At 39.4% G+C, this 27,727-nt stretch overlaps 1 protein-coding gene and 1 pseudogene across 1 annotated transcript in view; one reads left to right on the plus strand and one right to left on the minus strand.

The window, feature by feature from the left end:
* LOC134287929 (titin) overlaps positions 1–27,727 on the plus strand; it is a 413,960-nt gene that overhangs the window by 305,646 nt on the left and 80,587 nt on the right. The gene's annotated exons all lie outside the window — the stretch shown is intronic.
* LOC115263774 (uncharacterized) lies at positions 23,773–25,145 on the minus strand (annotated as a pseudogene).

Consider the following 27,727-nt stretch of genomic DNA (forward strand, 5'->3'; position numbering starts at 1 on the left):
CACTCTGACTGAACGCCAATCATATGATCAAATCAACAATAAGATTTTTCGAATTTTTGCGTCTTCTCTTAAATATGTACACCCAAAACAAAGCGCGCATATTTTAGGAGAAAACGCGCACGCTGCAAGCGCAAAAGTAGCTTGTCGGCGGTAGAAGCACTTTTCCGCGCTTATTTGATGGTGCGCCCGCGCGCACAAAAATTCGAGCAGCTTTTTTTGCCATACATTGACAAGCTGCAATGTGTGGGTGTCATCGGTTGCTACGTTGCTGTGAATGTATTGGTGTTCACATACTTTCGCGTCACCAATACATGCAAAACGTGCATGTGTATTGGTTGGGGGAAAATGTTGAGAATGTGTGGGTGTCCTACTGTGATCGGAAGGATTGACAGTGTTTTGTTTTCATTAGTCATTCCGAATCCAATCGAACGATGGACACGGGGGCGATTATCGGTCTACTTGGTAGGCGAACGGCAGTGCGGATTCCTTGCCGTTTATGAGGCATTTGGGAAAGTTCGTCTTCCCATTTTGCTCCCGTTTAATTGAAAGCTGTGACAGCAAAAATTTAATGAGCGATCCTAACGATGATACGGCAGGAGGGGCGGGAGCCTGTAGCAGTCGGATGCGATGCAGAAAGGTACCGGGCGCAGAAGCAACACCGTCAAGCTCGGTATGGAGAGTTTCCGCGATGGTCAATCGGAGACAGCTGCAGGAAACAACGGTGTTGGCTAACCTGGCTAACCTCAATTCATCTTTCAGTATATGGAGGAATTCTTTCGACATATTTCGGAGAAATATTTGTATATTATTTAGAAAATTTCTTCGGCAACTTTGCGCAAATTCGGTGCAGATTTCTTGGGGAATTGGTGTGAAAAAATTCGTTGATTCTTTTGAATATTATTTCGCCTTTTTCTGCAAGGATTCCTAAAGGAATTCCTCCAACAATGCATCCAGGAATTCTTGGAAGAAATCGTCCAAATATTCCTCCAGGAATTCCTCTAGTGATTCCTTAAGCAATTTCTCCAGGGGTCCTCCAGGAATTTCTTCAAGGATTCCTCAAGAAATCCCTACATGGATTCCTCCAGGCATTTCTCAATGAATTTCTCCAGGAATTCCTCCAGCAATTTTTCCAGGAAATCCTTAAGAAACTTCCCCAGGGATTCTTTCAGGAATTTCTCCACGGATTCCTCTAGGAATTTCTCCAGGGATTCCTCAAGGAATTTTTCCAGGGAATCTTCCAGGAATTTCTCCAGGGATTCTTCTAGAAATTTCTCCAGGGATTCCTCCAGGAATTTCTTCATGAATTCCTCCAGGAATTTCTCCAATCATTCCCCCAGGAATTTCTCCAAGATATCCTTCAGGAATTTTTACAAAGATTCATCCAGGGATTCCTTCAGGAATTTCTCCAGAGATTCCTCCTGGAATTTCTCCGGGGATTCCTCCAGGTATTTCTCCAGGGATTCCTCCTGGAATTTCTCCAGGGATTTCTCCAGGAATTTCTCCTGGAATTCTCTCAGGGCTACTTCCAGGGATTTCTCCGTGAATACCTCCAGGGATTCTTCTAGGGATTCCTCCATGGATTCCTTCAGGATTTTTTTCAGGGATTCCTCCAGGAGTTTTTCTCGAAATTCCTTCAGGAACTTCTCCAGGGATTCCATCAGGGCTTCCCCAAAGAATTCCTCCAGGGATTCCTCCAGAAATATCTCCAGGGACTCCTGCTGAAATTTCTCCGAAGTTCCTCCTTGGATTCTTTTAGGAATTCCTTCAGGCATTCCTCCAGGGTTTCTCCAGGGATACGACCAAAAATTTCTCCAGGGAATTTTTAAAGATTTTTTCCAGCATCCCTCAGATTCTTCAAGGAATCGCACCAGGCAATCCTCCAGGAATTGCACCAGGGATTTCTCCAGGAATATCTCCAGGAATTCCGCTAGGAATTTCTCCAAGATATCCTTCAGGAATTTTTACAGATATTCCTCCAGGAATTCCTCCATGCATTTCTCAAAAAAAATCTCCAGGAATTTCTACAGGGATTCTTCCAGGATTTTCTCCAGGGATTCTTCCAGGAATTTCTCCTGGGATTCCTCCAGGAATTCCTTCAGGCATTTCTCCAAGAATTTCTCCAGGGATTCCTCTAGGAATTTCTCCAGGGAATCCTCCAGGCATTCATCCAGAAATGGAACCAGGCATTTTCCCAGGAATTTCTCCAAGATATCTATTGTACTGAGATTCCTCCAGGAATTTCTCCAGGGAATCCTCCAGAAATTTCTCCAGGGATTCCTCCAGGAATTTCTCCTGGGATTCTTCCAGGAATTTCTCCAGGGATTCCTCCAGAAATTTCTCCAGGGATACCTCCAGGAATTTCTCCAGGGATTCCTCCGGGAATTTCTTCAGGGATTCATTCAGGGATTCCTCCAGGAATTTCTCCAGGAATTTCTCGAGGGATTCCTCGAGGAATTTCTCCAGGGACATGTCCAGGAATTTCTCCAGGAATACCTCCTGGAATTTCTCCAGGGATTCCTCCAGGAAGTTCTCCATGGATTCCTCCAGGAATTTCTTCATGGATTCCTCCAGGAATTTCTCCAGGGATTACTCCAAGAATTTCTCCAGGGAATCCTCCAGGAACTTCTTCAGGGATTTCTCCAGGAATTTTCCCAGGCAGTCATCCAGAAATGGAACCAGGCATTCCCCCAGGAATTTCTCCAAGATATCCTTCAAGAGATTGTACTGAGATTCCTCCAGGAATTTCTCCAGGGATTCCTCCAGAAATTTCTCCAGGGATTCCTCCAGGAATTTCTCCAGGGATTCCTCCAGAAATTTCTCCAGGGATACCTCCAGGAATATCTCCAGGGATTCCTCCGGGAATTTCTTTAGGGATTCATTCAGGGATTCCTCCAGGAATTTCTCCAGGAATTTCTCGAGGGATTCCTCGAGGAATTTCTCCAGGGACATGTCCAGGAATTTCTCCAGGAATACCTCCTGGAATTTCTCCAGGGATTCCTCCAGGAAGTTCTCCATGGATTCCTCCTAGAATTTCTTCATGGATTCCTCCAGGAATTTCTCCAGGGATTACTCCAAGAATTTCTCCAGGGAATCCTCCAGGAACTTCTTCAGGGATTTCTCCAGGAATTTTCCCAGGCATTCATCCAGAAATGGAACCAGGCATTCCCCCAGGAATTTCTCCAAGATATCCTTCAAGAGATTGTACTGAGATTCCTCCAGGAATTTCTCCAGGGATTCCTCCAGAAATTTCTCCAGGGATTCCTCCAAAAATTTCTCCTGGGATTCTTCCAGGAATTTCTCCAGGGATTCCTCCAGAAATTTCTCCAGGGATACCTCCAGGAATTTCTCCATGGATTCCTCCGGGAATTTCTTCAGGGATTCATTCAGGGATTCCTCCAGGAATTTCTCCAGGAATTTCTCCAGGGATTCCTCCAGGAATTTCTCCAGGGACATGTCCAGGAATTTCTCCAGGAATATCTCCTGGAATTTCTCCGGGGATTCCTCCAGGAAGTTCTCCATGGATTCCTCCAGGAATTTCTTCGTGGATTCCTCCTGGAATTTCTCCAGGGATTACTCCAAGAATTTCTCCAGGGATTCCTCCAGGAATTTCTCCAGGGATACCTCCAGAAATTCCTCCAGGGATTCCTCCAGGAATTTTTCCATGGATTCCTCCAGGATTTTTGCAGGCATTTCGCCAGGGATTCCTCCACAAATTTCTGCAGGAATTCTTCCAGCAATTTTTCTAGGGATTCCTCCAACGATATCTCCAGAAATTTCTTCAGGGATTCCTCCAGGAATTTCTCCAGGGATTCTTCCAGGAATTTCTCCAGGGATTCCTCCAGGAATTTCTCCAGGGATACCTCCAGAAATTTCTCCATGGATTCCTTCAGGAATTTCTCCATGCATTCCTCCAGAAATTTCTCCAGGGATACCTCCAGTAATTTCTCCATGGATTCCTCCAGGAATTTCTCCATGCATTCCTCCAGAAATTTCTCCAGGGATTCCTTCAGAAATTTCTCCAACGATTTTTCCAGGAATTTCTCCAGGGATTCCTCCAGGAATTTCTCCAGGGATTCCTCCAGGAATTTCTCCAGGGATTCCTCCAGGAATTTTTCCAGGGATTCCTCCAGGAATTTCTCCAGGGATTCCTCCAGGAATTTCTCCAAGGATACCTCCAGGAATTTCTCCAGGGATTTTTCCATGGATTTCTCCATGCATTTCTCCATGCATTTCTCCAGGGACTCCTCCACAAATTTCTGCAGGGATTCCTCCAGCAATTTTTCTAGGGATTCCTCCAGGAATATCTCCAGGAATTCCACCAAAAATTTCTGCAGGGATTCCTCCAGGAATTTCTCCAGGAATTTTTCCAGGGATTCCTCCAGGAATTTCTCCATGAATTCCTCCAGGAATTTCTCCAGGAATTTCTCCAGGGATTCCTCCAGGAATTTCTCCATAGATTCATCCAGGAATTTTTCAAGGGATTCCTCCCACAAATTTCTGCAGGGATTCTTCCAGCAATTTTTCTAGGGTTCCTCCAGGAACTTCTCCAGGATTTCCTCCAGAAATTTCTCAAGGGATTCCTCCAGGAATTTCTCCAGGATTTTTTCCAGGGATTCCTCCAGGAATTTCTCCATGAATTCCTCCAGGAATTTCTCCAGGAATTCCTCCAGAAATTTCTCCAGGGATTCCTCCAGGAATTCCTCCAGGAATTTTTCCAGGCATTTCTCCAGGAATTTCTCCAGGAATTTTTCCAGAGATTTGTCCAGGAATTTCTCCATGAATTCCTCCAGGAATTTCTCCAGAGATTTCTCCAGCAATTTTTCCAGGAATTTTTCAGGGGATTTCTCCAGGAATTTCTCAAGAAATTTTTCTAGGGATTCCTCCAGGAATTCCTCCAAGAATTTCTCCAGAAATTCCTCCAGGGATTCCTCCAGGAATTCCTCCAAAAATTTTTCCAGGGATTTCTCCAGGAATTTCTCCATGAATTCCTCCAGTAATTTCTCCAGAGATTTCTCCAAAAATTTCTCTAGGGATGTCTCCATGGATTCCTCCAGGAATTTCTCCAGGGATTCCTCCAGGAATTCCTCCGGAAATTTCTCCAGGGCTTCCTCCAAGAATTCCTCCAGGAATTTTTCCAGGGATTCCTCCAGGTATTTCTCCATGAATTCCTCCAGGAATTTCTCCAGAGATTCCTCCAGGAATTTCTCCAGGGATTCCTCCAGGAATTTTTCCATGTATTCCTCCAGGATTTTTCCAGGCATTTCGCCAGGGATTCCTCCACAAATTTGTGCAGGGATTCTTCCAGCAATTTTTCTAGGGATTCCTCCAGGAATTTCTCCAGGGATACCTCCAGGAATTTCTCCAGGGATTTCTTCAGGAATTTCTCCATGGATTCCTTAAGGATTCATCCAGGCATTTCTCCAGGGATTCCTCCGTAAATTTCTGCAGGGATTCTTGCAGCAACTTTTCAAGGGAGTTCCAGGAATTTCTAAAAGGATACCTCCAGGAATTTCTTCAGGGATTCCTCCAGGGATTCCTCCAGGTATTCTTCCAGGAAATTCTCCAGGAATTTCTCCAGGGATTCACCCAGGAATTTCTCCAGGGATTCCTCCAGGAATTTCTTCACGGATACCTCCAGGAATTTCTCCATGGATACCTCCAGGAATTTCTCTAGGGATTCCTCCAGGAATTTCTCCAAGGACACGTCCAGGAATTTCTCCACGAATTCCTTCAGGAATATCTCCAGGGATTCCTCCAGGATTTTCTCCAGGCATTCCTCCACGAATTTCTCCAGGAATTCCTCTAGGAACTTCTCCAAGAAATCCTCCTAGAATTTCTCCAGGGATTCCTCCAGAAATTTTTCCAGGAATACCTCCAGGAATTTCTCCAGGGATTCCTCCAGGAATTTCTTCAGGGATTCCTCCAGGAATTTCTCCAGGGACACGTCCAGGAATTTCTCCATGGATTCTTCTAGGAATATCTCTAGGGATTCCTCCAGGATTTTCTCCAGGCATTCCTCCACGAATTTCTCCAGGGATTCCTCTAGGAACTTCTCCAAGAAATCCTCCTTGAATTTCTCCAAGGATTCCTCCAGAAATTTTTCCAGGGATACCTCCAGTAATTTTTTTCAAGGATTCCTCCAGGATTCCCCCAGGAATATCTCCAGGGATTCCTCCAGAAATTTTTCCAGGGATACCTCCAGGAATTTCTCCAGGGATTCCTCCAGGGATTCTTCCAGGGTTTCCTCCGGGAATTGCTCCAGCGATTCTTCCAGGAATTTCTCCAGGGATTCCTCCAGGGACACCTCCAGGAATTTCTCCAGGATTCCTCCAGGAATTTCTCCATGGATTCCCCTAGGATTTCCCTAGGATTCCTCCAGGAATTTCTCCAGGTATTGTTCCAGGAATTTCTCCAGGGATTCTTCCAGGATTTTCTCCAGCGATTTTTCCAGCAATTTCTCCAGGGATTACCCCAGGAATTTCTCCAGGGACTCCTCCAGGAATTTCTCCATGGATTCCTCCAGGAATTTCTCCAGGCATTCCTCTTGGAGTTTTTCCTGGGATTTCTGCAGAGATTCCTCCAGGAATTTCTCCAGAGAAACCTTCAGGAATTTCTCCAGGAATTCCTCCAGGAATTTCTCCAGGGATCCCTCCAGGGTTTCCTCTAGGATTTTTTCCAGTGACTCTTCCAGAAATTTCTTTATGGATTCCTCCAGGAATTTCTCCAAGGGTTCCTCCAGGAATTTCTCCAGGGATTCCACCAGGAATTTCTTCAGGGATTCCTCCAGGAATATCCCCAGGGATACCACCAGTAATTTTTTTCAAGGATTCCTCCAGGAATTTCTCCAGGGATTCCTCCAGGAATTTCTCCAGGTATACCTCTAGTATTTTTTTTCAAGGATTCCTCCAGGGATTCCTCCAGGAATTTCTCCAGGGATCCCTCCAGGGTTTCCTCTAGGAATTTCTCCAGTGACTCTTCCTGAAATTTCTCCATGAATTCCTCCAGGAATTTCTCCAGGGATTCCTTCAGGATTTTTCCCAGGGATACCTCCAGGAATTTCTCCAGGGACACCTCCAGGAATTTCTGCATGTTTTCCTCCAGGAATTTCTCCAGGGATACCTCCAGTATTTTTTTTTTTTTTCAAGGATTTCTCCAGGAATTTCTCCAGGATTTTCTCCAGGGATTCCTCCAGGGCTTTCTGCAAGAATTTCTTAATGGATTCCTCAAGGAATTTCCCCAGGGATTCCTCCAGGGCTTCCCCAAGAATGTCCCCAAGAATTCCGCCAGGGATTTCTAGAGGGATTTTCTAGGAATTCTAGGAATTTCTAGAGGGATTTCTTCAGGATATTCTCCTGGGATTCTACCAGGGCTACTTCTCCTGGGATTCCCCCATTGATTCTTCTAGGGATTCCTCCAGGAATTCCTTCAGAAATTTCTCCAGTGATTCCTCGTAGAACTTATCCACATATTCCTCCACGAAATCTTCCGAAAATACCTCCAAAATACCTCCAGGGATTCCTGCAGGAATTCCTCCGGGGATTCCTCCAGGCATTCCTCCACTAAAACCTCCATGGATTCTTCCTGGTATTCTTCCAGGAATTTCCACGGGCGTTCCTTAGGAATTTTCTTCAGGGATTTCTCCAGGAATTCCTCCAAAGATTCCTCCAGCAATTTTCTAAAGAAATTCCTTCAATGATTCCCCTAGAAATTAAGTCAGGGATTTCTTCAGTAATTTCTCAACGGTTCCTCGAGGAATTTCAAAAAGGATTTCTTAAGGCATCTCTCCAGGGATTCCTCCAGGAATTTCTCCAAGAATTCCTCCAGAATTTTCCAGGTTTCCTCCTCCAGATTTTTTTTTTCAAGGATTCCTCCAGAAGTTTTTCCAGGGCTTCCACCAGAACTTCTCCAGGGATTCCTTCAGGAATTTCTCCAGGAATATCTCAAGGGATTCCTCCAGGAATTTCTTTAGAAATTTCTCCAGGAATTTCGCCAGGGATTTCTCCAGGGTTTCCTCCTGGAATTTCTCCAGGGATACCTCCAGGATTTACCCCAGGGATTCGTCCAGCAATTTCTCAAGTGATTTCTGCAGGAATTTTTCCAGGGATTCCTCCAGGGATTCCTCCAGGAATTTCTCCAGGGATTCCACCAGGAATTTCTCCATGGATTCCTCCAGATTGATTGATTGATTTGTCTTTATAAAAGAGACCTTCAGCCTTTGGCTGGTTCGTCTCTTATGATTCCTCCATGAATTTCTCCATGGATTCCTCCAGGAATTTCTCCAGGATTCCTTCAGGAATTTCTCCAGGGATTCCTCCAGGAATTTCTCCAGGGATTCCTCCAGGAATTTCTCCAGGGGTTTCTCCAGGAATTCCTCCATGGATTCCTCCAGGCATTTCTCCAGGGATTCGTCCACAAATTTCTGCAGGGATTCTTCCAGCAATTTTTCTAGGGATTCCTCCAGGAATTTCTCCAGGATTCCTCCACAAATTTCTCCAGGGATTCCTCCAGGAATTTCTCCATAAATTCCTCCAGAAATTTCTCCAGGGACTCCTCCAGGAATTTCTCCAGTGACTCTTCCAGAAATTTCTTCATGGATTCCTCCAGGAATTTCACAAGGGATTCCTCCAGGAATTTTTTCAGGGATTCCTCCAGGAATATCTCCAGAGATACCTCCAGTAATTTTTTCCAAGGATTCCTCCAGGAATTTCTCCAGGGATTCCTCCAAGAATTTCTCCAGGGATACCTTCAGTAATTTTTTTTCAAGGATTCCTCCAAAAATTTCTCCAGGGATTCCTCCAGGAATTTCTCCAGGGATATCTACAAGAATTCCTCCAAAGATTCCTACAGGAATACCGCCAGGATTCCTTCAAGAATTTTTCCATGGATTCCTCCAAGAATTTCCCAAGATTGCCCGAGGGATTCCTACAAGAATTCCTCCAGGTATACCCCCAGAGATTCCACCAAGAAATCCTCCAAGAATTCCTAAAGGGATTTCTTCAGAAATTCCTCTAAGAATTCCTCCAGGGATTCCCACAGGAATTCCTTAAAAAATACCTCCTAGGAATTCCTCCAGGAATTTCTGCAGCAATTTTTCCAGGAATTCCTCAAGAAGTTCCTCCGAGGATTCGTCCAGGAATTCCGACAGGAATTTCTCAAGGATTTCTCCAGGAATTTCTACCGCAATTTTTCCAGGGGTTTCTCAAGATATTCTTCCGAGGATTGTTCCAGGAATTTCTCCAAAAATTTCTTACGGGATTTTCCAGGAATTTCTCCAGGGATTCCTCCAGCAATTTCTTAAGGGATTCCTTCAAACATTTCTCCAGGAATTTCTTCAAGAATTTCTTCCAGGGATTACTCTAGGAATTTCTTCTGGGATTCCTCCAGGAATTTCTCGAGGGAATCCTCAAAGAATTTCTCTAGGAATTCCTCCAGGAAATTCTGCAGGAATTCCTCCAGGAATTTCCCCTGGGATTTCTTCAGGAATTTCTCCAGAGATTCCTCCAGAAATTTTTCCAAGAATTCTTCCAGGAATTTCTCCAGGGATTCCTCCACGAATTTTTCCAGGGATTCCTCCAGGAATTTCTCCAGGAATTCCTCCAGGAATTTCTCCAGGGAATCCTCAAGGAATTTCTCTAGGAACTTCTCCAGGAATTTCTGCAGGGATTCCTCCAGGAATTTCCCCAGAGATTCATCCAGGAATTCTTCCAAGAATTCTTCCAGGAATTTCTCCAGGGATTCCTCCAGGAATTTCTCCAGGGATTTCTCCGAGATTCGTATTGGAATTTCTCCTGGGATTCCTCCTGGGCTACTTCCTGATATTCCTTCTGGGCTACTTCCAGGGATTCCTCCAAAGATTTCTCCACGGATTCCAGAATTTTCTGCAGGGATTCCTCCAGGAATTTCTTCAAGGATTTCTTCAGAAATTTCTTCAGGGATTCCTCCAGGAATTTCTCCAGAAATTTCTTCAGGGATTCCTCCAGGAATTTCTCCAGGGACTCCTCCAGTAATTTCTACAGGAATTCCTACAGGGATTCCTTCACGAATTTCTCAAGGAATTCCTCTAGATATTCCCCGAGGGATTCCTACAAGAATTCCTCCAGTTATACCCCCAGAGATTCCACCAAGAATTCCTCCAAGAATTCCTCCAGGGAATTCTTCAGAAATTCCTCTAAGAATTCCTCCAGGGATTCCGCCAGGAATTCATGTAGATTCCTACAGAAATTTCTCCAGGGATCTAAAGGAAATTCTACATGGATTCCCCAAGGATTTCTCCATTAATATTTTCAGGGATTCCTCCAAGAATTCCTCCAGGGATTCCGCCCGGAATTTCTCCAGGGATTCCTCCAGATATTCCTTCAGGGATTCCTCCAGGAATTCCTCTAGGAATTCCTCCAGGAATTTTCCAAGGGACTCCACCAAGAATTTCTCTAGGGATTTTCTAGGGAAATTTTCCTAGAATTCCTCCAGGGATTCCTCCAGGAATACTTTCAGATATTCCTGCAGGATAATCTCCAGGGATTCCTCCTGGAATTCCTCCGGGGCTTTCTCCAGGAATTCCTCCAGGAATTCCTCCAAAATTTTCTACAGGAATTTCCCCAAAAAATCCTCAAGGAATTTCTACAGAAATTTTTCCACGAATTCCTCAAGAAATTCCTCCGAGGATTCCTCCAGGAATTCCGCCAACAATTCCGCTAGGAATTTCACAAGGGATCCTCCGGGAATTTCTCCAGGAGTTTCTCCAGGAATTTCTCACGGGATTCCTCCAGGAATTTCTCCAGCGATTACTTGAAGAATTCCTCCAGGGATTTCTCTAGAGATTCCTCCAGAAATTTCACCAGGGATTCCTCCACAAATTCCTTCAGGGATTTCTTCTGGTATTTCTCCAGTGATACCTTCAGGAATTTCTTAAGGAATTCCTCCAAAAATTTCGCCATGGATTTCTTTAGGAACTTCCTCAGGGATTCTTCAAGGAATTTCTCCAAGAATTTTTCAGGAATTTCTTCAGAGATTCCTCTAGGAATTTCTCCAGGGATTCCTCCAGAATTTTCTCCAGGGATTCCTTCAGGGATTCAGAATTTCTTCCGGAATTTCTCCAGGAATTTCTTTATGGGTTCCTCCATTAATTATTCTAGGGATTCCTCCAGGAATTTCTCAAGGGTTTCCTTCAGGAATTTCTCTAGGGATTCCTCAAGGTATTTCTCCAGGAATTTATCCAGGGATTCCTTTAGGGATTCCTCCAGGAATACCTCCAGATATTTCTGCAGGAATAACTCCAGGGATCCCTCCGGGAATTCCTCCAGGACTTCCTCCAAAGAGTCCTACATGAATTCCTTCATAAATTCTTCCAGGAATTTCTACTGGATTTTTTTCAAGGGTTGCTCAAGAAATTCCTCCAAGGATTCCTCCAGGAATTACGCCAGCAATCCCGCCAGGAATTTTTCAAGGGTTCTTCCGGAAATTTCTCCAGGAATTTCTCACGGGATTCCTAAAAGAATTTCTCCAGGGATTCCTTCAGGAAATTCTTTAGTGATTCCTCCAGGAATTTCGCCACGGATTCCGTCAGGAATTCCTTCAGAGATTCTTCAGGTATTTCCCCAGTGTTTTTCTTAGAAATTTCTCCAGAGATTCCTCCAGGAATTTCTCCAGTTCTTCTTCTAGGAATTTTTCCAGGAATTCGTCCAGGAATTATTACAGGGATTCCTCCTGGAATTTCTCCAGGAATTTCTCCTAGGATTTCTCCAGGGCCACTTCCAAGGGTTATTGCAGGAATTTTTCAAGGAATTTCTCCAGGGATTCCTCCAGAATTTTCTCCAGGGATTCCTCCAGGAATATCTTAAGGGTTCCTCCAGGAACTTCTCCAGGAATTTCTCACGGGATTTCTCCAGGAATTTCCACACGCAGTCCTCCAGGATTTCCTCCAAGGATTCTTCCAGCATTTTCTCCAGGGATCCCTCATGAAATCCCTCCGAGGATTCCTCCAAGAATTCCACAAAAAAATTCTCAAAGGTTCCTCCAGGAATTTCTCAAGAGTTCCTCCAGGAATTTCACCAGGAATTTCTCACGGGATTCTTCCTGAATTTTTTTCCAGTGATTCCTTCAGGAATTTCTTCAGGGATTCCTCAAGGAATTTCTCCACGAATTCCTCCAGGAATTCCTTCAGGGACTCCTCCAGGAATTTCTCACGGGATTCCTTCAGCAATTCCTTCAGGGACTCCTCCAGGAATTTCTCACGGGATTCCTTCAGGAATATCTTCAGAGATTTCTCCAGGAATTTTTCCAGGGATTCCTCCAGTAATTTCTCCAGGAATTCCTCCAGAGGTTCCCACAGGAATTTCTCCTGAATTCATCTAGTGCTACCTCAAGGAATTCCTCCAGGGAATCCTCTAGGGAATCCTCCAGGGATTCCTCTAGGAATTTCTCCTGGATTCCTTCAGGGCTACCCCCAGGAGTTCCTTCAAGGATTCCTCAAGGATTCTTCCAGGGATTTTCCAGCAATTTTTCAGGGATTTATCCAGTAATATCTCCAGGGAATCCTTTAAGAGTTTCTTCAGGAATTCTTCCAGGGATTCCTTCTGGAATTTTTTCCAGGGATTCCTCCAGTAATTCTTACAGGGTTTGCTTCAGGAAGGCCTCCAGTAATTGCTTCAAATTACTATGGGAATTTTCCAGAAATCCTCTAGCTAGAAATTCCTCCTGGAATTTCTCTTGGGATTCCCTCTGAAATTCCTACAGGGATTCCTTCAGAAATTCTTCCAGGAATATCTACAATAATTATATCAGGAATTCCTTATGGGATTCCTTTGGAAATTCCTCCAAGAATTCTTTTTTCCTTAAGAAGGGTTAGTCTTGATTTGTTTGAGGGATTCTTCAGGAATATTTCCAAAATTTATTAAGGAACTTTCCCGGAGATTCTTCCAGGCATTCCTTTAGGGACTTCTCAAGAAAATCCTCCGGGTAATCCTCTTGGAGTTTCTCCAGAAATTTATCCAAGGATTCCTCCAGATTTCTCCAGAAATTACTCCAGTGATTCTTACAGGAATTCCACCTGTTTTTGTTTTTACAAATTAAGTCAGGAGTACCTCCAGAAATTGTAAAAATTGTTCCATAATCTTTTTCAGAGATGCATTTAAGAATTTCTCCAGGTTTGCCTGCAGTAGTAACCGTAGATTTTTTAGTTTACTTCAAGGTTTTTTAGAGGATTCAGCGGTTTTTCTTGGAATTTTCATGTAACTATCATGGGTGCATACAGACGGGCTTAGTGGTCCAGTTTCTACCGCCTCTGATTCCTATTCGGAAGGTCTTGGGTTAAATCCCTGGCTGACACAAAAAATGCCTAAAAAATCAGTGAATTCCAAGTTGGCACTAGTAATCCTTATGACCTATTCCAAGAGCCAACTACTGCAACAAATATTCTATAAAACTCTGTGAATTCCCTGTCAGCGCCGGAAATCTTCAATATATATTCCGAGGATCAGCTATTACCACAAAGATACTAAAAGAATCTGTAAACTCCCAGTTCGCATCAGAAATCCCAAAAATATATTCCGAAGATCAGTCATTGACACAATGATTCTGAAAATAATTTGTGAATTCCCAGTTGGCATCAGAAATCCTTAAAATTTATTGCAAGAATCAGATATTACCACAAAGATTTATTAAAAAAATCAGTAAATTCCCAGTTTGCACCAGAAATCCTTAAAATGTATTCCGAGGATCAGCGATTGGCTAAAGAATCATTAAAATTTCCAGTTGGCACCAGAAATCCTTGAAATTTATTCCGAGAATTAGCCATTGCCACAAAGATTCTAAAAATAATAGGTGCATTCCCAGTTGGCACCAGAAATCCTTAAAATGTATTCCGAGGATCAGCCATTACCTCCGATTCTAAAAATAATCTGTGAATCCCCAGTTGGCACCAGAAAACCTTTAAATATGTTCCGAGGATCAGCGATAGCCGCAAGGATTATAAAAATAATCTGTGAATTTCCAGTTGACACGAGAAATTTTTGAAATTTAGTCCGAGAATTAGCCATTGCCGCCAAGATTTTCAAAATAATCTGTCAGTTTCCAGTTGGCACGAGACATTCTTGAAATTTAGTCCGAGAATTAGCCATTGCCACAAAGATTCTAAAAATAATCTGTGAATTCCCAGTTGGCCCGAGAAACCCTTAAAATGTATTCCGAGGATCAGCCATTACCTCAGATTCTAAAAGTAATCTGTGAATTCCCAGTTGGCACCAGAAATCATTAAAATGTATTCCGAGGATCAGCCATTGCCACAGATTCTTGAAATAATCTGTGAATCCCTAGTTTGCACCAGAAATCCTTTAAATATGTTCCGAGGATCAGCGATTGCCGCAAGGATTATAAAAATAATTTTTGAATTTCCAGTTGTATCAGAAATTCTTGAAATTTATTCCGAGAATTAGCCATTGCCACAGATTCTTAAAATAATCTGTGAATTCCCAGTTGGCATCAGAAATCCCTAAAATGTATTCCGTAAATCAGCTATTACCACAAAGATTTATTAAACATCAGTGAATTCCCAGTTCGCACCTGAAATCCTTTAAATATGTTCCGAGAATCAGCCATTGCCGCAAAGATTCTAAAAATAATCTGTGAATTTCCAGTTGGCACCAGAAATCCTTGAAATTTATTCCGAGAATCAGCCATTGCCAAAAAGATTCTAAAAATAATCTGAGAATTCCCAGTTGGCACCAACAATCCCTAAAATGTATTTCGTAAATCACCTATTACCACAAAGATTTATAAAACATCAGTGAATTCCCAGTTTGCGCCAGAAATCCTTTTAATATGTTCCGAGGATCACCGATTGCCGCAAGGATTAGAAAAATAATCTTTGAATTTCCAGTTTGCGCCAGAAATCCTTAAAATATATTCCGAGAATCATGCATTGCCGCAAAGATTTTTAAAATAATCTGTGAATTTACAGTTGGCACGAGAAATCCTTGAAATTTAGTCCAAGAAATAGCCATTGCCACAAAGATTCTAAAAATAATCTGTGAATTTCCAGTTGGCACCAGAAATCCTTTAAATGTATTCCGTAAATCAGCTATTGCCACAAAGATTTATAAAACATCAGTGAATTCCCAGTTGGCACCAGAAATCCTTTAAATATGTTCCGAGAATCAGCGATTGCCGCAAGGATTTTAAAAATAATCTGTTAATTTCCAGGGAAATGTTATCAAACAACAATTCCTTACGTAAGTCAAATTTGTAAGATAATTGTAAAAACCAAGAAATTTTATAAGAAGTGTGACCTAACGACAACAATTCTTAAGCCTCAAATGAGAATCGTATATTATTCAAAATTGAAATAGCATTTTCCCCAGAATGACGAAAAAGCGAACAAAACCAGCGTGTTCGATTGTCACAATTGCTTAATAAACAATTAGTCATCCTTATTTTCTTCGATTTGTGGATCATTTTGGAAAGTTCTGGAACATTTGCCAATCTCAACTGAGCCTTAACACAAATGAACTCTTAAAAACAATTTCAATAAATAAATAAAAATTTCTCTAAGGAGTTCTATATGTGTAGTCTTGGGATAACAATTGTTAACACAAGTCAAAATAATCAAAAAACAACTTATAAGTCAGAAATGCTACAAAGGGTAACATAAGAACTCTGATCTTATAAAAACAGTTCTTAACACAAGAAAAATGATAAAAATAATTACAATACATTAATTGAAATTGCTTCAAGAATTTACATAAGAACTGTGACCTTACGATTACAATTCTTAACGCATGTTAAATTTGATAAACAATTTCAATAAATTCAGCAGAGTTGATCCCAAGGATTCTATAGGAAATGCGATCTTACGACAACAATTTTTAACACAAGTTAACATAAAAAATTGTGTTGTTCACAACTAATCCAAGGAGTTCCACGAGATATTATTCTATATTCATTAAGATCAATGTAGCGTCAGATGAGTTAATAAATAAATAATATGTGATCTTGCAGCAACATTTTTTAACGCATGTCAAATTTGAAAGAAATTTTTAGAAACTTATGTATTAAGAATTGATCCAATACCATAAAAATTGATATCTTACGACAACAGTTCTTAACACATGTCAAATTTTAATTTTAATAAAAATAATCAGAATTGCTCCAAGAAGATTTATAAGAACAGTGACCTCTCGACAACCATTCCGAACAAGTCAAATTTGAAAAATATTTTCAGTAAATTTATGAGAATTAATTGTGATTTTACGAAAACAATTGGCTTCTTTAGGGGCATCCAGATTATTTCATTATTAAATAAGTCCAATTTCAAAATTTTATAATTTTCTGTGACTGGGAACTATTTTTATAATGCATTCAAAGTTTATATGGGTAAATTTTTTTTGTCCGTGGTAAACTATTATTTTATCTAATGCACTGTCATTCTATTCAAGGAAATTAAAAATGTTTTGATGGATGAATAATCAAAACAAAGGTATTGAAACGCAATAAAATCATGATACATGTACTCAGAAATAAACTTTTTCGTTTAAGCTATAGAAAATAGCAATATTTTATTTACTAAACTACACAATTCTCAGCACAAGTCAAATAAAAAAAAATCAATAATCAAAATAGAACTGCTTCAAGTAATTTAAAAAGAACTGTGATCATACGGAAATAATTCTCAACCCAAGTCAATTAAAAAATCAATGTATTAATCAAAATTGCTCCAAGAAATTTTATAAGAACTGTTGACCTAACGACAACAATACGTAACACAAGTTAACTTTTAAAAATAATTTCACACAGGTAAAAAAAATCAATTATAAATAAGAATCGCATCTTTTGACAAGTGTTCTTATCACAAGAAGAATGTTAAAAAAAAATAAATCAATCAGAATTGCTCCACAAAGTGTTATAGAAACGGTGACATTATGACAACAATTTATAACGCAAGTCTGATTTGAAAGATAATTGTGAAAACTTCAAGGAGTTTTATAAGAATTGTGATCTTACGACAACAGATCTTAACACTACTCAAATGTTTCAAATAAATTTTATGAACAAAGATCAGAGTCCGATAAGAACAAAAATTCTCAACAAACGTCAAATTTGTAAAATAATTTCAAAATATTAGCTTTAATTTCCATAAAAATTAAAAAAAAATCTTGCGACAGCAATTCTTAATACAATTGAAAATCCAGAACTAAGTTTTTAATATAATCAGAATTGCTCCAAGGAGTTCCATAAGAATTGTGATTTACGACAGTAATAATTATCACAAGCTACAAAAATCACAAGAATTGTCCAGATGTTGGTTGATTTTCGACCGTCACTATTATTAATTTGCACATAATTGGTCATAACTCAGGTCATGTACTGATTAATCGACCGTATTCTATAATTAACTTGATGATTTTGTGGCTATATCGGTCTCTTTCTACTCATAAGTATAAGGGAGTAGAGATCACTCCCTTATACTTATGAGTAGAAAGAGACCGATATAGCCACAAAATCATCAAGTTAATCATAACTCAGGAACGGATAAAAACCACATCTTTTAAAGTTTCCATTCAGAAATATTTTTTTGGCAGTTTTTCCGGACTTCGAAAATAGTTTTTCTGACTTTACCAACCGACTTTCCTCAACACTGGAACATTTTGTGGAAAACAATTTTTATTTTGTATTTTTTTAATTTGTGAGAATTGCTTATGATTTCACAAAAAAATGTGTTTAGGATGCTTCGTTCTTAAGTTATGATTTTTATAAGTAAGTTGTGTCTGTGGAAAATATTTGTTTTCCACTGGAGTTGTCCGGAAAATAAGGGACCCTGATTTTTTTTTTCAATTTAGTTATTGTTCAAATTTTTGAAACATTTGTTAACTAAACACTCAGAATTGCTCCAAGGAGTTCCATAAGATTCGTCATCATACGATACAGATTCTTAACAAAAGTCAAATTATTAAAACTTGTCCTAATTAAGTACTCAGAATTCCTTCAAGGAGTTTCATAAGAATTATTTACTTACATTTTACTAGTGGGGCTATTATTTGCTCTGTTGAATCAACGACGAACGGTGAATCCTTCTCCTCTTGATAAAGGACCATTCGATCCTCTTGAACGGCAAACAGTCATCCGGTGCACGAGGTGCCACGGAATTACCGGTCTTCCCACCGTTTACCAAATATTATATATTCATCTGTGGATTTTCCGGAATACGTGTGATGTAATCAAACAAATGCAGGCGGCCGTGTTGCATCAACTGGACTACATCATCTCCTCATACATGTCACCGGAAGATGATTCCTCCTCCGCCGAGCATCATTCACAACACTAAACATTCAAGGACACAATGCTTTATTTTCATTTTTTTTTTCAACGCCTGTTTCATGGCAAAAGAGCAGCCGGAAGGGTCGAACCTCGTCTGCAAACTATGTACCGGTCTTCATCCGGTTTCTTAGTAAAAATACTGCATTTCACGGGAAACATAATTATCAAATATCACTTTATTTGAAACTACCCAACCACTTCACTACACTATTGGCCCAACGCGGTTTTGCTCCGGCCTCCTGGTGCTGAATCCCGGCGTATACTGCTTCGAATATGTGGGAATATCACAAAAAATATCACATTTTCTTGACTCGCTGGTTTTTGATGAATAATAACAATAAACAAATTAAAACTACCGAAATACGTACGCGGGGCGAACAAACTATCTGTTTTTTTCACGGCGCGGCGATTTGTTTTGCATTTCAGGCAAACTGCCCATACCGAAGCGATGCTCATACTGTATGCAAACTGTTTCTTATTCCCATACAGTATGTGTATGCGTGCTTCGTTGTTCGAGTTCGGTAATCGAGCAGTTCATACTATATTTTTTGCGCTTGTATGGAGTTTACCGTCCATGAGCGTTTGTGCGCCATCGGATAAGCACGTTTCGCGCACATTGCATGCATGTTCCGCGCACAAAACGCCGTGCGCGCCAGCGCTCCTATTTCTCTGTTTTGGGTGTAGGTATAAGCAAAGAATGACTGTTTTTGTTCTCGCATACTTGTATCAAAAACTATTTTATGATATTGAAATTTCTCTTCGTTCTGTCAAATATAGGAGATTCACCTATTCGATTATGAGATTTTTACGCTAACACCGAACGAGGTATCAACAGAGCGCCATACGCCGCTTTTTGTCATGCCACCGATTTTCTTTTTTTGTGTCGATTATCAGTGCACGAACAAAATAATGTTTACATAAAGCTAAGATTAATAGTTCTCAAGATCTCTATCACAATAATTTGACTGCAAAAATTGGTTTCTCATCATGAACATTTACTATAGAAAAAAAATGATGATGCATATTCGATTACTTTTGCAGCTCTTCACGGTAGTCAAACCCGTTAGCAGAACACCATGTGATTATCCACAAGCAAATCCTATTTTCGGAAATGATACTATCAAGAGAAAATCAATAAAAAGAAATCAACATTAAAAGTTATGTTATCATGGTACTGAAATTGAAAAAAGTATAAAGTCTGGTCATTGAAGCTCTAGTATGTCTTCTTTTTCATATTGTTTCGTGCAAACTATGCAGAAGACTCTTAATAAGAACTTCTGAAAAAAATTGAATAGAATTCCAGGGTGTTGATTGAAACACGAAACTTTTGGAACAATGTTATTTTTTGTATTACATTAGATTTCATAAATGATTAATCGTTTATCATTCACATCTCTCCAGGAGATCCCTTAGGTATTCCACTTAAACATTCTTCAGGGATTCCTACAGGTACAGGAGTTTCTTCGGTGGTTCTTCCAAGAGTGTTATAAAAAATCCTCCTATAACTCCTTTAAACCCGAGCAGAGGAAAAAAGCTCAATAAAAGCATATTTTGATATGGAGAACAAAAAGTGATATTTGTTTGTTTGAGATAAGAGGTAAAAGTACTAAATATAATATCTCAATTTTACTCCTGGAACACCATAATTATAGCACATTTAGCTCTTGGTAAGATCTAACCAATAGCAATGAGCTATTTGATTGATCTTCAAATATCATATTTTGCTATTGGTTAGATGGTTCAAGAACAAATTTTTGCTATTATTTTAAGTACTTTTACCTCTTATCTCAAACAAACCAATATCACATTTTGATCGTCAGTACTTGAACTCTGCCCGGGAAGATTCCTCTAAAATTTCAATCAGGGATTTCTTCAAAAATACCTTTAGAGATCTCTGCAGAAATTCCTTCACAGATATCTCCAATAGTTCCTTCAGAGGTTCATCTAGGAGAATTCAGAAATGCCTCTAGGATAGGGTGGCCCACACTTGTATGAAAAACAAAAATTTCGAAAAATACCAAGTCTTACCTCCTAAATCAGTTGATTTGGACTCCCAGAAGCTACGTTCAAAATTTGAGCAAAATCGGTTGAGCCTAAGGGGGCGCTCAAAACGCTTGAAGTTTGTATGGGAAAACTTGGCCAAATGTATGCAGAAATTTTAAATTTTCGAATTTTGCCGCTAGGTGGCGCTGTAAGCGTTCAATTATCAAACCCTTTGGTATTATTGTAGGTGACTATACTGCCGTTGCGTTCTAAGCATATCTGTACCATCCCAAGCAACACACTTGGACATTAATAAGTTCCTGTAATTTGTATGCAACTATATTGAAAGTTATGTCATTTGAACCAATCGTCTTATTAACGACCAAATTGCAACTAAAAAAGCGCAAGAGGTGGAGCCAATATAAAACATCCATGCGTGATATAAACGGTTTTAATACGCAATCGAATTATAACCAAGATACAACTAATTGTCGACTTACAAATTGTGACCGATTCGACAACTAGTCAGCTAGTCCCCACATTCGTCACTGCCAGTGACTATGCATCCACAGTTTCGTTTATGTGATCAACAATTGTGTGCTCAAATATGCCGCAAATAAGGCTGACCGAGAACGTCAATTTATGTGCCGCTCCAGATTTATCGGTAAGTCACTCATTTTGGCACCGTATTCCCCACGCGCCTCAGTCTACCTATCATTTTGCGAATGAAAATTTAGGCATTTGTGGTAAAAATTATCTCGCCATATTGCTTTGACGGAGTACATTTCAGCAGCTTATTTAATGCACCCGTAGAATGCTGAAAATTTATTTTAGAATTAAGAAAGATATAATTTGCTAAATCATGTCTATGAGAATCCGTATTGACAAAGTACAACAATGCTGCACGCGGTACACGGAACCGCCAAACTACCCAAAATTGGATTTTTTTACGCAATCCCATAGTTCGACCCAATAAGTCAACATTTGAGTGAATCGATTAAACTCACGCTGGGCAAATCACCTTTACCTCCAGCTAAAAATATACTCAAGAGTTGGTAAATTCAACTCAAGACCCCCTTCATTCAACCCAAATTTAGGTAAATCTACATTTACCCAAAATTGGCTTATTGGCCTCAAGGACCCCCGTTGGATAGACGCATCTTTGTTTATTTGCGCCAATATCGGTGGGGAAAGAGGAAAAACAACCTTATTTTGGGTAACTAATCAATTTGATATACTCATTTTAGGATAAAATCGACCCAAAATAAGGTAGTTTGAATTTTCCGTAAGGAAAATTTCACGTTTTTGTAAAAAATGTAAACCCATTGTAAAAATATTCGTGGGAAACTCCTATTTTTGTACGTTACGTTAGATTTTTCAAACCCCCATATATTCCCAGTGGTAGGTACCAGTCGTTCAGTACTGCAAAAATGAGGCAGAACTTTTTTTATTGGGTCAATATTATTCTTCCAATCAGATTTTTTTCCATTTTACTACTTTAATTTTATAAAATTTGGAATTTGCCGATAAATTTATGAAGAAAAGGTTACATTTTATTTGTACATGATTTCGTTATTTTTGAAACATTTTGGTTTTTTATAGAGCATTTTATATTTTTCACGAACACAAAAATATTTTTCCGCATATTTTGCAGCTCCTACCTCCCCTGTCAAAATTGTTCGTTATGTTCTAAATAAGTTCCAGGTGCAACATGTTTATAACAATCAGAATCAATGTTTTGGTTGATTTGGTTTGTAAACGGTTGTAACTAAGATTCGTTGAAACAATCAGATTATACTTCAGTTACAAATTGGTTTCGCAAGTTTCGACTAAGGATGACGTTTGTTTTCATTTTGCTAGTTGTTATAAAAATGTTGTACCTCAGTTTGGCATTAACAACAGGATTTTAATAGGTTTTAATTTTGTTTGTTTCATGAAAACTCAGTTGCAACATGATTGCAACGATGTTCATTTCCATTTTAGTTGCAGGTGCTACTTGGGATGTTCAAAAATGTGCCACTGAGAAAACTGCGATTAAAGTTAATAACGTATTTTTCTAATGGACCAATAACTACAGTACCACAACGGCATATGTAGCTATATTTTTATTAAAATGGATTATATCTGAAGTGGAATCAGTGAAGTTGCCTTTTTTAAAGCAAGAAAAAACATTTCAATTTTGAATAAATAGTTCCCATGCTGTGAAACACAACGCAAATTTGAAATTTCCACGCATACTTTTCGCAGTCTGACTGTTTTTCTTTTTGTGGGACACATATGCTTGGAAATGCAACAATGGGACAATATGGCTTGGTATTTATTTTCAAAACTTCAGAACAAACTAAGGACTATTACAAGTTTACATGAAAATACACATACAGGGGATGGCCATAATGTTTGGGATAGGCAACGTTTTTTTCTCTCACAAAAAAGTTCAACAAGCTATAACTTTTCATAGAGCGCATCAAAAAATCTCAAATTTTGACTGTTTGTCAACCTATTATGTGTGCATCATTGGTACAAATTTGGGCTCGATTGAATAATATTTCGCAAAGTAAAAACCGTTCGCGTAAAACACTATTTTTCAGACAACTTATTTTTGAGGTATCATATCTCGGAAACCAGTGAACCGAATTGAATGAAATTTTGAACGTACACTAACAATATGTAAATGCTGCACAAACTATTAAAACACAGTTACTTTTTAAACGTTGAAAAAAGTTATCATGGATTGACACATTTTGGATTTTTCTCGAAAAAAATATTTTTTTCACATGAATGTCAATAAATTTTAGTGTTGATATCCAAAGATTTTCCACTTCTGTTCTCAAGTTATCTCTAATCAGATATATTAGAGCCTATTTAGATTGAAGGAAGAACACATTTATTAATTTTTGTGTGTTATTGTAAATTTGACTTATTTTCCTCTATATGGGTAAAAATTTCAATCCGGTATAACTTAATTCGCCGTGAGATAATATTACATTTTATAACGTCGTATTGAGTATCAATATATTGTTGATAAACGTTAAAAAATTCATTCAATTCGGTTCACTGGTTTCCGAGATATGACAGTTCAAAAATAAGTTGTCTAAATAATAGTGTTTTACCCGAACGGTTCTAACTTCACGAAAAATTAATCAAACAAGCCCAAATTTGTACCAATAATGCACATATAATAGGTTGACAAACAGTCAAAATTTGAGATTTTTTTATGTACTCTATGAAAAGTTACAGCATGTTGATTTTTTTTGTAGGAGAAAAAAAGTTGCCTATCCCAAACATTATGGCCATCCCCTGTACAATTATGCCGATAGGAGGAAAAAAGTGAAAAATGCTGAAAATCAACATGGGACAGATATGCTTAGAACGGCAGTATATGCCAAACAAGTTTGTCGAGTACCGCGAAGTGATCCGACGGCTGTGAAAAAAGTTATACCCTAGGCAAAGTGAGGCAAAGTATTGAGATTTCATTATTGAGTTAGGGATGTGAAGCACTACACTTACTTTTTAAAAAACACTAATGTTAACCTAGCACAAACTTTATTCACACTAACTGCGCTTGCACCACCGGTGTTATTCCAAACTCGTTGAAGAAAAGAGGACGGGCCACGCTGTCGTCGCTCTTTTATAACATCAAAGTGCTGACCGTGCACTCGATGCAGCCCACCTGCTGATTGGTGCCGCAGGTGGCGTGATACTACGGACGATTCGTTAACGGCTCCCCTTCGAGTTGGAAGTCGTCCTCGGCTTCCTTATATTATTGCGGGATAAGCGGTATGCTTCTTGACTCGGGATGCACCTCGGTAGGACTGCTACTCTTTCTTCTGGTTCCTTCCGGTATGGTTGATGCGAAGAGTGTTTTCCAAAAGAATAGTTTCATGATTATGGCTATTGCTGTACCCAGTATGAAGACCAGAAACGTCGTCGCTAAAGCTGAGGACATCCATCCAAAAATATTTAATTTCCAATGTATATTTTTCGTAGTTAGGTTAAGGAGTTCTATATGATTTCGATGCTCTAGGTGAAGTTCCTGCAAATGTTTTAACGGGATATGGTTTAGCACTTTTGTCGGATTTACCTTAATTCCGATTGTGGGTGCGAACGGTTGTATGTCCAAGTCGGTGCTGGTGTATTCCTCGTTATCCAATTTTAAAGTACAGTTTGGGTGTTGAATGAGGTACGATCCGCTAAGGAATCGCGTGACAGAACAATTTGAAGTCAGGGTGATGTTGTCTCCATGAATAACGATATTACCATCGTCTATTTTTCGTATGGTTTTTCCTTCATAGATCCGTTCCATGGGGCAACTAGATGTTTTTCCGGATGTTAGCTGTTGTAGGCATTCTGTGAGTGGTTCTAAGTTACTTCTGGAACACACAAAGAGAGCTTTCAACTTAGAGCATGGAGTTCGCGAGATAAATGATGTTTGTCCTTTAAGATAGTATTGTGCTGGCAAATGAATGCGGTATCCGTCTGCAATTACTGGTTCGATAAAGCTGAGTGTGTACGGTATGTCCTTGATTCTGGGTATTTTCAGTATGTAAATGAAGGTGTCTTTGTTGAACATCGCATAAGCGCTTGCAATATTCAAAATGCTATCGACCGAGTTGAGCCCGAAGCCACTGTTGTTGAGAGTTTGTTGTATGGCCTCCAGTTCGTGTCCCAGGATGATACGGCTGCTTGGGATGCTGCGTCTAGCTAGTGTAATAGATTCTTCGACAACTTCAAGGTAATACAGTAGTTCATCAAGTTTAAATACAAAGTTAAGAGAGTCAAAGCTTTTAAAAGTAACATTTTCTAAGTTCTGTTCATTATCTACCAAAAAATTGAAGGTTCGTGTAAGATTGTTCATTCGCTTTTCGAATACGTTGTTAATATGAATTTGATTGTTATTCTCAATAGTTAAGGAATTAATCGACGAGTTGATAACCTTCAAATCATCTGCATCAGGACTGCCTGATACATATTTCCAAGCCTTGCCGAGTGATTCCCATCTTTTGTATCGTCGTGAAGGAATGATTCTGTTAAAAGACAAGTTGATTTTATCTATTTTTTTCTTGATTACGTGCTCGAACAATGAATCTTCTAAATCTGAATTATTAACAGCAAAATTAAACAATTCTATGGTTTCTTTAATGGTCGTTAAGTTTATGGGGTGAATCACTCTAAAAAAACTGTTACTTATCCTTCCTTCGCCAAGATGTATGATCGCTATGGGGTCGTGTATCAGGTCGTAAATGCGGATGGCTGTCCAAGCTGTCGGTGCCCAAAATAGGACACATAGTCTGAAATAAAGTCAATGTATTTTGTCAGTCACATCGTTTTTAAATGTTTCTTGTGGATTTTGATGTCCGTGGTATCAGTTATGGTTTTGTCAGTTTGTTCTTTTATTTCAACCAATCTGTATCTATTGTTATATGGGGATGGCTTTGCTTTCGTTTTGGCTAGTATTTCTTGGTCACGGATGTCAGAGTAATCGTGATTTGTTTGAATTAGTTTTGAATTATGTCGCTTAGCTACGTAGGCAATGTTGTCTTTGGCTGTTTGTAATATTTGTTGTTTTGTCATGTTGATATCTTTTAGATCAAGCGATGTCGAATTCCCAAAAATTATTTGTCTTGGAGTGAGGTTCGTTGTAGAATGTTTTGTGTCATTATATAGAGCAGTAATTAATGAGAGTCCTTGGTACAGAGTAAGATTGATAATTTTGTCGCGGTTTGCCATAAACATCTCTAGGAGAGTATTATGGAACCTCTCGACTATGCCGTTGCTATTGCTACTGCTAGCGTAGTGAATGGCAACGCCGTTTTCATCCAAAAAGGTTTTAAAATTTTGACTTCGAAAGGATGTGGCTTGATCACAGGTGATCAATTTTGGAATTCCGAAAGTTTTAAAATATTCTATCAGTGTATCAATCAATTCTTCACTTGTTTCATTTGTGATTTTGTAAATTTGGGCAAATTTTGAAAAGGCGTCAACGATTGTTAGAAACTTCTCTCCTTCTTTGACATATACATCTATATAGATATTTTCTAATGGTTTTTCGTAAATTCTCCGCGTTATTGGAATTTTGAATGGGTGTCGCTCGTATTTTGCAAATTTACAGTCTTGACAGTTTTTGACGAAGTTTTTAACAGTCGGTAACATATCCGGGAAATAGACTGATTGACGGATTTCTTCGTAATTGAGCCTCCAATTTCTATGATTGAAATTGTGAGTTTTACGAACAAATTCGTCTTGGTCTGTTTTTGAAAGAAGATCTGGTAATTTCATATTGCAAAAGTGAACTTTCATCCCTTTAAAATGATCGTTAATGATTTTAGAACATAATTTTGCGACCGTAGGTTCAGCGAAGATCCCATTTGTTATTCCGGGATTTAAGTGGTCTTTGAGAATTTGTATCAACCGGTCTTCAGTGTATTCCTCATAGTGGAATATATGTCTGCTAGCACCTGGAAATACAGAGTAAAATATGTGAGGTGGCTTTGTCTTATCTGAGGATGTGTATATAATAATTTGATTTTTGAATTTATTAATAATTTCAGACCCATAGATAGGATCGTTTTCAAAAAGTTCGTTCTCCAGCAGGTTCAACTCTGATTTTTCTACCTTAGGTATCCGTGAGAGCCCATCCGCTACTACGTTTTGTTTTCCTTTTTTATAAATCAATTCGAAGTCGAATTGTTCCAGATACAGCCTTTGACGAGTTACTCGGCCTGTGGCATCAGTCAATTTTATCTCCTTAGTCAATGGCTCATGGTCTGTATATATTGTGAATTTGTTGCCGTACAGGTATGGCCTAAACTTTTTTGTCGCGAAATAAATAGCTAAAAGTTCCTTTGCTGTAGCGGAGTACTTTTCTTCTGCCGATGATAGGGTTCTGGAGAGATATGCAATCGGCCTTTCATGTCCATCTATCAATTGTGTTAGAACTGCTCCAATCGCGAAGTTTGACGCATCTGTTGTCAAAATAAACGGTTGGTCAAAATTCGGGTAGGCCAGTAAAAGTTCGGAGCTCATAATATCCTTCAGTTTTACAAATGCTTCCTCATATTCCGGGTTGGGAACTATGAGTTTGTTTTTTCCCCTTAGCATACTTGTCATGGGTTTCGCAATTTGTGCAAAACCTGGTATAAAACGTCTATAATATGAAATAGTGCCTAGGAATGATTTAAGTTCTTTCGGTGTCTTTGGAAGCGGCCAATTTTTAACTGCCTCGACCTTCGTCGGATTGGGTTTTACTCCTTCCGTAGTTACAACGTGGCCGAGGAATTCTACTTCCTTACGAAGGAATTCCGACTTATCACATTGTATTCTCAAATTAGCCTCCTTTAGAGTGTTCAAAATTTTCTGAATATCTTTCATATGTTCTTCCAATGAATTAGAGAAGATGATGATATCGTCCATATAGACGAAACATCTTATTCCCAAATGT

The sequence above is a fragment of the Aedes albopictus genome, chromosome 2, assembly GCF_035046485.1.
Source record: "Aedes albopictus strain Foshan chromosome 2, AalbF5, whole genome shotgun sequence".
Taxonomy (NCBI): Eukaryota; Metazoa; Arthropoda; class Insecta; order Diptera; family Culicidae; genus Aedes; species Aedes albopictus.